This window comes from Tasmannia lanceolata, unplaced genomic scaffold (genome assembly GCF_043159265.1).
Source record: "Tasmannia lanceolata isolate RefF3 unplaced genomic scaffold, GAP_Taslan_0.1 ptg000011l, whole genome shotgun sequence".
In the NCBI taxonomy this organism is placed as follows: domain Eukaryota; kingdom Viridiplantae; phylum Streptophyta; class Magnoliopsida; order Canellales; family Winteraceae; genus Tasmannia; species Tasmannia lanceolata.
Window position 1 is genome coordinate 10,803,629 of NW_027518688.1, and position 13,948 is coordinate 10,817,576.

Consider the following 13,948-nt stretch of genomic DNA (forward strand, 5'->3'; position numbering starts at 1 on the left):
GATTTTGGCTATTAAGGCTCAAACGTCCAAGGATGGCCTCCTGATGTATTTGATGTACAAGCTCTTTTGCTTAAGGTTCAAAGACTTAGAATTTTTTCCGAGGAGTCTGACGGCATGTCAGGCAAAACTTCAACCACTGTGCTCCACTCCCATCTCGAAGATCTTAAATTTATGCTCAAGGTTCCACAACTCCTTGTCTCTTTTTTTCACTCCTTCATTTCTTTTAAATGGTCTCTTTCTTTTGGACATTGAGAATGTCCTCAGTCATGGAATATTCCATCTCGAAATCATAATGAAAATACATAGCCCAAATCTCTTTTTTTTTAGGGCTTAAATTTATGATACAACTTCCTTGCCTGAAAGTCTTCTCTCAATATCTCATCAGCTCCACAGGATGTCTGATGCTTATCTCTTTAAAATTTTACTCTTCAACTGGATGTCAAAGCCGATGAAGTTTTGCTTTGCTCAACGACAGGGCCTTCCCCTGGTTTATCCTTACAAGATAAAGCAGGACTACCTCAAACCCCTTTAAACATGTTTACCAATTCTTTGCGCTCCTCGGGAGATAAAGTTTTGCCACTCCATCTTTCCCGAGTTTCGAATTTTGATACCACTATCAATGGCTTCGATTTCTTCTTCAAGTGGTTATGCTTGGCTCTCTTCCTCTCGTTTGACCTTTTTCAGATCTCGAGGGGAATTTTATCGGCATTCTCATCCGAAAATGGGGTCTTTAGTTGTTTAAACATTAGATCTAAAGAGTGAATCAAAAGAACATTGATAACAATGAAATCAAACTTTTATTGAATTGAAAACTTCTAAGTACATTGATGACTCACAGACACGCCTCTAGGGGCTTTACATCAGATTTAACACAGGACCGAATACTGACTCGATGAGAAGACTAACAGACACAACACTCTTTTTTTCTCTTTTTTTTGACATTGACACTACACGACTCACCAACTTTCAACCTAGGAGTTGGTATAAACTTGACAAAAAACAAATCTTGAAACAAGATACTTGACATATGACTCTTGAAACATAACAGTTGAACATAGGCAAGGAATTGGCACTGAAATTCACAAGTAGCACGCCTTCCTCCATGATAATGCTAGCTAAGAAGTTCGACCCTGGTTCAGAAACCTTGGAAAGGGTGGTCCTCTGAAGTCCTGTTGACTTGGCCCAAATTGTCTTTGAAAACCTGCTGGTGACAGCACCTTCTCTGCCTCAACATTCTCAAGATATTCAAACTCTGACATTTTTTCTTTTCCCTTCAACTTATTCCGTGGCTCTGGAGTGACATAAGTGACGGGATCTTTGGGAGGTTTATCCCTGACTTTGGAGAATAGCAGTCATGCTCAAAATGTTCCACGTAAAATCCGGCAGCATAACGGCTATACAAGAAGGTCGAAGTAAGGTAAACTCATGGTTTAACTAACTCTAAAGGATAGCGGTCATGCTCAAAATATTCTGCTAAAAATTCGGCAGCATAACGACTAGACAAGAAAGTCAAGGTAAGGTAAACTCATGGTTTAACTAACTCTAAAGGATAGCGGTCATGCTCAAAATATTCTGGACAAAATCCGGCAGCATGACAACCCTAGAAAGGATTCCCACAACTCAACCAAAGGTATATGAATAACGGTGGTAAGATAAGCTCGGAATATGGTTACCAGAGAAAGGTGACCAAATGAAGGACCGACCAAAGGTGAGAACATATATGACAACGGGTCAAATCCTATAATCAACAAATCAAAGGACAAAACTCGGCCAAGGAAATGGCAAGCAAAAGCCACTGACTAGATCTAGATCTGAACACAGAATGGATATAACCAATTGAAATGAATAAGGAACTCTAACTAAGAGGAGAGCGCTATTATACATAATCAGTATATATAGGTATATATACATACACATATATCCTAACCAGGGGCACCAGCCCTAATTCTAATCTAGCGGAGTCAAGGAAGTCTCGACTCAAGACAGACTGATGAGTGTGCTAGGACCGTGTTGTAACCATATAAAATGAGCTACCCTAGTCTACAAATGGGACAAAGCTCCTAACTCTAGGCTCCACATGTGTGAGCAACACATGTTCGACCCTATATGAATGCAATATACTTATATAAACACGGGTACTTCCTAGTTGGGTTTCACTAAGTCAGTAAATATATACATAATATATAAAACAAAGTAGGGCTCCGGACTCAATCTATCAGGTACTATGCGTATGAAACATGCTTAATATGTATAACACAAGTACACCTAGTGTTATACATAGTATGCTTCATTGCTCATCGGCTGCTGTAAACACAAGTACACCTAGTGTTTACGGCGGCAGCACTGACGCATAGCTTGAAAATAGATACAATAGTACCGTCAGAGTAAAGACCTCCCAGTCTGGTACGCACTGTATCTATTTTCGTAGAGCTAATAATAATGAAAAACAATGAAAGAAATAAAGAATAAACAATATGATAACATATGATGTGCAGTGTGTGAATCCCTCATTTTATTTATGCACCAATATGGTGCCCCTGGATTCTAACGATAGAATTCCAATTTAAAATGATTTTAGCTCAAATTTCTCCAAAGTTAGTAAAAATGCAATTTTTAAAGAGTTAGGCAATGTTTCAAGAAATCCCCGACAGAGTCGCCAGCCTGTGGACCCCGATCCTGAGATGGACGAGTGCTTCAAGGGACGCGAGGTCCCCCTGCAATCCTCAAAGATCTCCACATATGAAGGAGAGCTCAACAAAGGAACTCTCAAAATAGGTGCCACTCTCACAGCGTAGCATGAGTGGCGATACAAAACGGTACATCCTGATCAAGAGCTAAGGCTCGAAACCGAGATGTACCTAAAAATAACTAAGAGTCGCCATCCATGGATACGCCATGGAACCAAAACAAATTCTCTGTCTGCAACGGATAACCAAAGATACAAAAGGTCCGTGCCTGATTACGAATGGAGAAGGTCCGAAGAGCACCCCAAATTCGTCCGAGTGCAAGCACTTGGTCTCTTATGCCATTTATTATTAACCTCGAAGAGTTTTGGGCGAAAATCATGTGAAATGTGAACAAATATCCCCGAGTCGACGTCTAACTAATCATGCATGACTCGGGATGAAATAATAAGCATACACAACATAAATGAAAGAAGTGTGTCACCTAAGCATCGCTAGGTTATGTGTGACATGCCTAATGGGTGTCTAAGTTCTGGTGGGCAAACACATGCATGCTACAGTTAAAGGTATAAGGTCTGCGCGTAAAAGTAAGAAAACATAGGAAAATACACAACATAACAAAACAACAAATCCTAAGACTCTAATTATTAAGCCCGAGTCCTCGGATGGTCTGATGTTCATCCAAACAAGCCTACGTATCCCCGCCTCCGCAAGAATCAGAGCAACGTAGTTCTTCGCGCCTATTCTAAGCTATGATGCCTAAGACATCTAGACCTCTATCCTAGACTCGATCTAAAAGACCGGACCAGTTATTAAAGTTTCCTGTACGATTATTTAAATTCTAGTGAATTCTGGATTTTAGGACCCCCTATATGCCCTAACTAAATGCAGATTAGCCGTAAGCTAATGCAGGTGGTTCCTACAACCTATGTGTAACTAGGCTGTGTTTCCTAAGAAAAACAAAGGGTGGACTAACGTATCCTACTCTAGTCATCACTCGGCGATGTGGATCGCCGAATGACCGGACGGAGGGAGGAGCTCTTATAACTCTAGGACAAACCCCTAAATCTAAAACAAGCACACAACAAACAGACAACAAATCGAAGACAAAACCCTAACTCTAAAACTCTCTATCTAAGACAAAGTCCTAACTCTAGAGGAAGATTTTTCGAAAACAATGTTTTGGAAGATTTTTGGTATTTTTAAAAGGGTTAAATGATTTACTTATAAAGTTTGGCTGGACTTGGGATATGTATCCCAAGCTGCACTACGTACCTCGTGGAAGAGGATCAAGCCAACGTAGTTCGAAACGAACTCTCCTACTACGCTCCTAAAGCTTTAAAGCATTTCAAAATGACTTAAGGTTTTTGATATTTTTCAACTGTTTTTGAATTTTAAGATATTGCAATGTTTTTGATGTTTTTAAAGTTTTAACATGTTTTTGAATTTTAAATTTCAATTGTTTTTGTATTTTAATATTAAAAGTGTCTTTGGATTTTAAAATATTTTCACTCTTAAAGGGAACGCGCACGTATAACCACAAACTACGGCAAAGCCCTAAAGCTAAAGGGGAAACCCCGAACAAGCAACTAGTGCCTCGAAGAGACAATCCACAACAAGAAAGTTAGTGTCCCAAGAACAGAGAAAACAATCTAAGGTTCCAAGCAGGGAGGGCTCTATATGACTGAGTTAGTCTCTAATGGAAAAACTTCTAACTAATAACACTAGGGAGGGATTACAAATGAGTCAGAGACTCTCTAATAACACTACCAAGTCAAAGACTCGCTCTAAAAGAAGAGGCCACTCTAACATGAGGCTAGGTAAGCCTCCTAAAGGGGAAACTCTCTATATGAGACAAGGCTTGTCTCTGAGACACAAATGACGTAAACAAAGGTTCTGATGAGACTGGGCAAGTCTCCGATATACAAAGTATCCCTATCATCGCCCTTGCAATGAGAAGGGTTCTAATATCTAAAAGGCGTCTAAAAGACTGGGGAAGTCTACTATACAAAGGAGGGGTATGCTACTTGGACTGAGCAAGTCCCCTAAGGATGGGCTTGGGCTAGCGCCTTCATCGCCCTTTCAAGAGAAAGGGCCATCTAAGATTTAAAGGTACCTAAAAAGAGAAGAAGAGAGAAGAGGGTACTACAACAACCAGGTAAGTCCCTCTAATGATGGGCTTGGGCTAACGCCTTCATCGCCCAACCCTAAATGACTGCAAGCAGAGAGTAATGCAAGGAAGGCAACATGGTCCGGCATCAAATCACTACATTTAATTGTATCAAATACTTTACATGAGTTATCCACATTTCCACACCTTGCATACATATCCACAAGTGAACTACGACGAGAGCCATCCATGACCAAACCCCTCCTAATTACGAATCCATGAACTTGTTTTCCTTTTCTCATGGCAGATAAAGAGGCAATAGCTGAAAAGACGCTCACTAAGGTTACTGTATTAGGTTCAATACCAGCCTCTAACATATCACAGAACAAATCAAGGGCTTCATTTGCAAGCCCATTTTACACATAACCAGAAAGCATCGAATTCCCTGAGACATAATTTCTATTATCAATCTCCTCAAGCACTTTAAATGCATTCTTCATTCGTCCCGATCTCGAGTACATAACAACCAAAGCATTAGCCTCAAAAACATCAAGTTCATCACAAGATTTCAAAAGTGCAGCATGTATCTCCATGCTTAATTTTATAAATGAAAGCTCTTACAAGTTGAGTGAATACAAAACATAGTAATATCAGTTTTACTCATCAACAGAAATAATCAAAAGATCCCCTTCTAGGTTTATGAAATCTACACTGCTATGCTTTGATAATCACATTGAACTTGCCTTGTGCTCTACTATTTATTGGCATTAGAAACCATTACAACTCTCAACTCATTCACATAAAACAAACAAGCAGCCATGTGATTAGGGAATAGCCAAAAGAAACATTTCTCCAACTAATAATAATGGGGTCAAATCATTCGGATCATATCTATGATCCAAACCTCTAAATTTCCAGATTAAACCACTTACAAACAAAGAAACACTCAAACTTCTGTAAGCAATCACTAGATATGATGGAGGTAGTGGAAGTGGGAATGAAGGTGAGAGGTGACTGTGGAATGGGGTTTGCCGGATTCCGGTGGGATGATCGGAGTTGCAGAGAAATGGGAGGTGGGTTTGGGAGTAATGATGAGGGTTGAAGTGGTGGATCTGACTGGGGTTTGGTTGGATTCCGTGGTGGTGGCGGGTTATAGAGGCCGGAGATAAGGTGGGGGTCGAGCGACAATGGAGATGGCCAGCGGATGAGGGGAGAAGAAGATGAGATGGTGGATGGGGTAAATGGAGGTGATTCAGGGGTTTAATGGGTAGGGGTTTTGAGGTGGAGGTGGAGATGAAAACTGATGGTGATGGATGGAGGTGGCTGTTAATGGAGGGGGTCGGCCCATGGTGGTGAAGAGGGTTTTGGATCGGAAATGGCCGGAGGTTTGGTGGGAGATGGAGCCGGAGAAGAGGGTTTATAGGGAAATGGGAATGAGGGTTGCAGATGGTGGTTAGAGGTGGCTGGCCGGAGAAGGAGCGACCGGAGGTGGTGATGATGGTCGGATCGGTGAAGGTAGCTTGGTGGCCAGTCCTCCTGCTCCTTCCTCTCTCTCCCTTGCGGCTGCAGGAATTCGCTCCCCTTTTCAAACCCTAGTTCGTTTAGTATTTAAAGGAAAAATGATAAATTCTCACCCCCACTATTTCATGGACAGCCCCCTCTGCAGATAACTCACCCCCCTTATACATTCATACCACACCTCTTTCCCGGCTCGTCCTATTGGCCATTTCTCGGCAGATTTTGCCGAAACTTTACGGGGACCTCGGTGGGACCCTAAGCTACCTCAGGGTTCAATTTATGATCCCAACTCACTGATTTGACGAGGTTAAGTACAAAACATGGAGGTGCAGGGCACGATCAAAATGGGGTGTCTACAGCGTCGTTGCTTCGACGGGTGTGCCCTTCATTAATGAGGGACACGTGGCATCATCCGGTTCATGAATGCAAACCGCCTTCAGTCTCAAGGCTATGAAAAGAGGTTTTCACTTTTTATTTTTTCACTTTCTCTTTCACTTTTCACTCTGCCTTCTCTGCATGTTCGGCTCTGCTAGCCTGTGGTTGTGGTCGTCCGCAAGCTTAAGAGCTATCCTCCTCAGGCCGGTAATCTTCTTTTCAGGTCGTACATATTTGATTTCTCTTTCAGTGTCACCTATGTCCAGTAGTGCTTCGAGTTCTGAGTCCAGTTCTAGGTCCTCTTCAGGGGAGTCTACATCTTCTAGTAGTTCAGAGTCTAGTTCGTCGGAGAGGACCCAAACTAATCCGACCAGGACTCCCGGCCCTTATATGGCGAGTCCTGATGTTAGTGTAGAGGTCGTAGATAGTGGGGACGAGGTAATTTTGGATCTGAATAACACCCCGCCCCCAACGGATAGTTACTTCCGGGCAGAGGTGAGTGCGGGTAGTGACGCCGCAGAGGCGTCCACCACATTCCTTCCGGGCCGGGCCGTCGAGGTCACTGCTAGGGCTCGGATGGACACCAATCCCAAATATAACACCCAGGCCCTTTACGAGGAGAGTATCCTTGATGAGTCCAGACTAGGGGACATTAGAGATAGATATTGCATTCCCCAAAGGTTCAGGCTGAGGGCTGCGATAGAGGGAGATAGGGCTTGCAACGACAGTACCGACGTCTGTATGTACGACGAGTCGCTAAGAGCTGGACTCAAGTTCCCTTTACACCCCTTCTTCGTCACAGTCCTTCAATACTACGGCCTGTCCCCGGCCCAAGTTGCGCCGAACTCGTGGAGGATGCTTATTGGTTTCATATACCTCGTCCAGGGCCGGCTCCAAAGGAGCTTGTCCGTACCGCTGTTTCGGATGTGTGCGCACCTGAAGAGGCATAAGGACGGAGGCTGGATTTACATTAGCCAGCGCCTTGAGGTGAAAATGATTACCGCCATTCCCTCATCCATACATCTATGGAAGAACCAGTTCCTTTGAAGTGGGACACCCTAGATACACTTGCGCTGAGTCGCAAGCCGCTGTTGGAGGGAGAGGATGTGACAACATTCACCCTAGTCTGTGAGGAGTTACGCCGGGAGGGCCACATTCACTGTGCGGACTTCTCTAGGGAAGAGGTTCTGGTCGGGCCCGGCACGTATGTGGCTAGCCTTGCTTTTGAGTCCTCTTTTTTCTCCCTTTTTCCTTGACCGGTTTTTGTTCGTGCTGTTTGAATTTCAGAAATGCAGTCGCAGTCGCAGCTGGAGAAGGTGAGGCAAGGAGCCTTTGTGAGGGGCCAAGGCCAGCAGGGCCAAAAGAGGAAAGCCCCTGAGATCTCAAGTCCTGCACCATCTAAGGACGCACTGCCCCCCAAGGGCAAGCCAACAGTGAGGTTCGTCGGCTCATACGGGCGGGGAGCGGGAACACCCAATCCGGGGGATGAATCTACCGGAGTCCGTCCCCCCCCCCCCCCCCCCCCGCGCGCGAGGTCTGAGGACAACGTTTTCTGGCCCAACTGGGCCGTTCAGAAGAGCGACACCGGACTGGGTGACAGCCGTGTTGCTAGGGAGATAATTACCAAAGGCCAACTGAACCAGGATCAGCTCCAGGTTCTTAACGAGCCCCCGGATGAGACCGATGAGGCCATTTTCTCCTCGCTCTACCAAATCGGCGTGTATTATCACGACTTCCACGAGAAGAGTCGGAAGTTCTCTACCGCAATCACCAAGTCTGAGGAGGAGAACGGCAAGTTGATCCAGGAGGCGGCCAAGCTCAATAGGTCCATTAACGAGAGGGAAGATGAGATAACAAGACTCAAGTCGGAGAATGCCGCTCAGTTGCAAAAGGCCGTCGACACCCTCAAATCGCAGAGAGGGAGAGCCCGGGAGAGGCAGGTAGCGGCCGTGGTAGACGCCGTGCACGAAAAGGAGGACGAGCTAATTAGCTTGTCCACAGAATCGTACAAGCTGGGGTTCATGGATTGCCTTGAGCAGGTCAAGGGATCCAACCCGAATGTCGTTCTCACAGGCCTTGTCCTTCCTGACCCACCGGCGGGTCAGGGCGAGGACTGGCAGGATGCAGCGGTGGGGGGTCCTTCGCATTAGGGTGTCCATGGGGTGCCTTGAGCTACCCATTTTTCCTTTTTGGCAGTTCACTGTATTCCTTTTGTAATGGCCCTTAGAGGCCCTACCTTTTGTAATGGCCCGTGGAGGCCCTACTTTAATGAATAGTTCATATTTTGCTGTGCATTGTTTCCACTTGCGTCTGCTTCTCACTAGTGTCAATTAACCTAACACTGCGTGTGTGACTGGTATCAATTACTCGACATTGTGTGCCTTCGACCGGTCCCGTTCCTGACCAGGAGTGCGCTCCCGGTCTTTGTGGAGACGAGCCGGGGCGGACCAAGCAGCGAGTACCCATGTTTTAGTGAACTGGATTTCTGAGAAGGTTTGGTTTTTCTGCGCGGGCCTGTTCCCAACCAGGAGTGCGCTCCAGGTTTTTGTGGAGTCGAGCTGGGGCGAACCAAGCAGCGAGTACCCAAGTTTTAGTGAACTGGGTTTCTGAGATGATTTGGTTTTTTCTGCGCGGGCCCGTTCCCGACTAGGAGTGCGCTCCCGGTCTTTGTGGAGACGAGCCGGGGCGAACCAAGCAGCGAGTACCCAAGTTATAGTGAACTGGGTTTCTGAGATGGTTTGGTTTTTTCTGCGTGGGCCCGTTCCCGACCAGAAGTGCACTCCCGGTCTTTGTGGGGGCGAGCTGGGGAAATCCAAGCATCGAGTACCCAAGTTTTAGTAAATTGGGTTTCTGAGATGGTTTGGTTTTTTCTACGCGGGCCCGTTCCCGACCAGGAGTGCACTCCCTGTCTTTGTGGGGATGAGCCAGGGCGAACCAAGCAGTGAGTACCCAAGTTTTAGTGAACTGGGTTTCTGAGATGGTTTGCTCGGAGATTTACAAAGAAACAGTATCCTCTTTATCATTCATATTCGAGCGTTCTTACAACGACATTCGCTTTTGTGCCAAGTGGCCATCTATTGATAGTATTTTCGGAGGTTCTTCGAATTCCAGGCATGGGGTAGTAGGTCTTCCCCAAGCGTTTCCAGCTTGTAACTCCCCGGTGAATCATCTCTTTCACTCGGTATGGCCCCTCCCAGGTCAGGGAGAGTTTTTCGACCTTCTTTGGTTGAGAGATAGCAGCTTTCCTCAGGACTAGATCCCTTACTCGGAATTCTCTGGGGCGTATCTTCAAATCATGATAATTGGACACTTTCTGTTTGTAGGCCGCGACCCTGATTCGGGACTCTTCCCGGACTTCTTCCAGCAAGTCGAGATTTGCGAGGAGTCCATCTCTATTGAGCTGTTCATTGAAGTCGGTGACTCTGGGAGACAGGGACGCCCACGTCGACGGGTATTACGGCCTCCGTCCCAAAGTACAAGTTGAATGGCGATTCCCCCGTCGCGGTGCGCGGGGTGGTACGATACGCACATAGGACGTGATAAAGCCCGTCTGTCCACCGGACTGCCTTTTCGTCCAGCCTCTTTTTGATCCCCTGAAGTAGGATTCTGTTCGTTACTTCAGTCTGCCCATTGTGGTACCCTGATCCCGCGAGAGGGGTGTGGCGCGAGCCGCCGCGCTCTCTCTCTTGGTCTCTCGTACCCACGCGATTGGCGTGTGCATTTTAATGTTGATTTGAATTAATCTTTCCTGTGAACTTGGGATCACTAAGGCAATCCGAATTCCACACGAAAGAGACTGACAGAGTCGCCACCTAGATGTGGGATCTAGGACCCGTAATTAACCAGAAATCTAGACTCGCTACCTGGTTACGAGAATGGAAGGTATGGGGAGTTATCCGCCACATGCACCATTCCTGCCCGATAATCGGTCTTCGATTCCAAAAGCTAATTCTTTTAAATTTATTTTAAATGGCTCATTCAACTCTATGTTAATGTGCGAACTAAGTGACATGCATCCTATGATCTAATTTTAATGTGAATCCTAGATGTGTATCTTGATTTATTAATTTGTCTGGATTCATTCTAAGTGAAAGTTCTCATAGAATTCTAATTTCATGGAAAATCCTAAGTGATTTGATTAAGCATTTACAAGAAAATTAATATACAAAACACCACAATTTGTTTGTGGTGCCGACTCGCGGGTGGTATGCCATCAGACATCCAAGCTGCCTACGTACCCAAGCCTTACTGGGATCAGAGTCGACGTAGTTCGGTGCACCTAAGCTAAGCTACTTATGCCTAACTCAACTAGGACACCGACCTAGACGGGATTGACTGTTTCAACAGTTTTAGGAGAAGTTATTTAATTCAAGTTGAGGATTTTATTATCTTAAGATTTCATCTAAGATGCTATATGATTCTCATCTAAATGCAAATGGTCCCTTAGACTAATGCAGGTTTGCCTACATCCTAGTTTACTAGGCTTGTCCTAGGGAAAGATTGGGTGACTAGTGTAACTAGACCTATGGCACGGTTGCTATACATAGCAAACGTCCGTGATGAGGCTGGACTCCTAACTCTAGGACTCCCTAAAACCTAAGACTCCCTAAAACTTAGGACACGACACGACACCGGTGTTCCTAAATTGGGCTCTAAGGGTCCTTACGACGGAAACCGTAATCCAACGGTTCCGAGAGACACGAGGTGAATCGATTTCAGTTCTTGAGGTTAGTGAAAAAAAGGGATGGAAGAGATGATGAAATAGTGTGAGGGAATAAGAAAGATAGAGAAAGGTGCGACTGAACTTGGGAGTGCCAAATTGCCTACGTACCCCGCGATGGGGATCAAGCCACACGTAGTTCCGCTGGGGAGGTTACTTGGATTTTGGAAAACAGAATTGGTATTTGGATCAGGAATCGGGTTTGTATTTGAGCATTGGACTTGAGATTCAGAAACATTGATTTAGCAATGGGATTTTGGAATTGGGAATTTGCATCAAAGAATTGAGCATATAGGAATCATCAAGGGTTTGAATTTTGGGAATTCAAAATGGGCGGGCTTATGAGATTCGGCCAAATGGATTCAGACATGCGACTCAGATTGTGTTGGGATATGACTTGGTTAGGTAAAAGGGAGGAAGTTCTATTAGGTGTAAACGGGCATTAGTAGAATAGGGGAATGACTCGGTTGTGACATGGAAGGCCGCCACTTGGTCGAATGCGACTCGGTTGCATTGGGATGGGTTGATTAAGGAATTGGATTGAGTCAACTAAGGGGAGAGTCCAATCGGTTAAAGAGGTTGAGCATACTCGACTAGAGAGTTGGGTCAACTCGACTAGGGAGGTTGGCTAGAGTTGACTCAGTTGAGCTGGGTTGGGATCCCACTTGGTTGGATTGTATTGGGGCGATTTGACTTAAGCTGCAGGTGGCCTGGCTGGGTTAGATTTAATGTAACCAGATTTATGGATAAATGGTGTGCCTCAGTGAGTGGACAAAGGTATGGCTTGGGTTGATGTGACTCGGTTATAGGGTTTAAGGCTTATGGGTATGGGGTTTAGTGAGTTGGGTCTAAGTTAGGAGCAAACCCGAGACTAGCCATGGTCTAACCAGGAGGAAGCAGGGTACAAACCAGGGTGCGGACCAGGGTGCACCAGGGTGCGAACCAGCAGGGAACCAGGGTGCGAACCAGCAGGGGAACCAGGGTGCAACCAGCAGGGAACCTGGGTGCAACCAGCAGCGAACCTGGGTGCAACCAGGGTCTAACCAGAGTGCGAACCAGCAGGGAACCAGGGTGCGAACCAGTATCGAACCTGGGTGCAACCAGCAACGAACCTGGGTGCAACCAGGGTCTAACCAGAGGCTAACCAGGGGGAACCAGGGTGTGAACCAGGGTACGAACCAGAGTACAACCAGGGGCTGGCCAGGGTGCGAACCAGGGTGCGAATTAGTAGGGAACCAGAGTGCGAACCAGCAGGGAACCAGGGTGCGAATCAGTAGGGAACCAGGGTGCAACCAGCATCGAACCTGGGTGCAACCAGCAGCGAACCTGGGTGCAACCAGGGTCTAACCAGAGGCTAACCAGGGGGAAAACAGACCCTACATGCTTCCTAACATGGTTTTTCTTTTAAAGTAAAAGATATGTATGAAAACAGACCCTACATAGAATTGAAATAAATGCCTACCTCTTTGGAAACCCACTTTGTGTTTGATTTTTCTTTGATGTTAATTCTTTGAAGATGATTCCTTGCTTGATAATGACTGCTTTTGATATATATCACCCAACGTATAAAATCACCCGATCCGGCAAGGATGGCCGAACCCTTGAAGAGATGAGGGAGAGGGATGAATTTTCTAAGAGAGGGGTTCTTTTTCCTCTTTTTGTTGGATGGTGGGATGAGAGGGTATTTATAGGAGAATGGGATAGGAGGTTAGGTGAGGTTAGGTGAGGTTAGGTAAGGTTAGGTGAGGTTAGGTGGTTAGGTGAGGTTAGGTGAGGTTAGGTGAGGTTTGGATGGTTAGGATGAGAGGAGAGGTTAGGTGAGGTTAGGTGAGGTTTGGATGGTTAGGATGAGAGGAGAGGTTAGGTGGTTTTGGATGGTTAGGCCCAGGTCAAGATCTGCCATTGATCTAACGATTTACGGAAATCGGGTCTCGGAATGGAATCAGGGTTCGGGCTATGAAGTGACCCTATCTTATTTTGTCCCGATTGATGATCCGTAAAGTCAGATCAAGATATTAATGACCTAAAACATATATTAGGTTATTGTTGGTTAAAGTAAAGCAAAATGTGGGTGTCTACAGATGCCCCTCTTTGGTAGAGACGACGTAGTCATCGAATACCAAAGTTAAAATGACAGAACCATTTTGCGTAACTTTAATCGACAAAGGAACCCCCTAAACACAATGCAACCTAATATAATGCAAGACCTTAGATGAAATCCTAGAATTGGAATGCAATAAAACAAACCCGCTGCGGTGCCGCTGGCAACGAGAGAAATGGGATACCATTTTCAAATGGATTTTCGGAGGGAAAGGAATATCGCTTTTGAACAGCTTCAGAGGAAATGAGACGTCATTTTCAAATGGTCTCAGAGAGAATAATGGATGACTTTTGAAAGATTCTTAATGAAAATGCAGCATCATTTTTGAATGGGCTTGGGCAAGATAAAATACCGTATTTATACGGATTCCAAGGAAATGAGACATCATAGTTGTATGATGTTCAAAGGGTATAAGAGATCATTGTTGTATGGACTTGAAG

The 13,948-nt window shown here is 45.4% G+C and overlaps 1 long non-coding RNA gene across 1 annotated transcript; it reads right to left on the minus strand.

Moving 5' to 3' along the window:
- Window positions 1–774: 774 nt before the first annotated feature.
- Window positions 775–13,601, minus strand: LOC143886426 (uncharacterized). The gene is made up of 2 exons (XR_013253791.1): window positions 12,870–13,601; window positions 775–1,394 (listed from the first exon to the last, which is right to left on the minus strand). It is a non-coding gene; the product is annotated as an uncharacterized LOC143886426 (long non-coding RNA).
- Window positions 13,602–13,948: the final 347 nt, after the last annotated feature.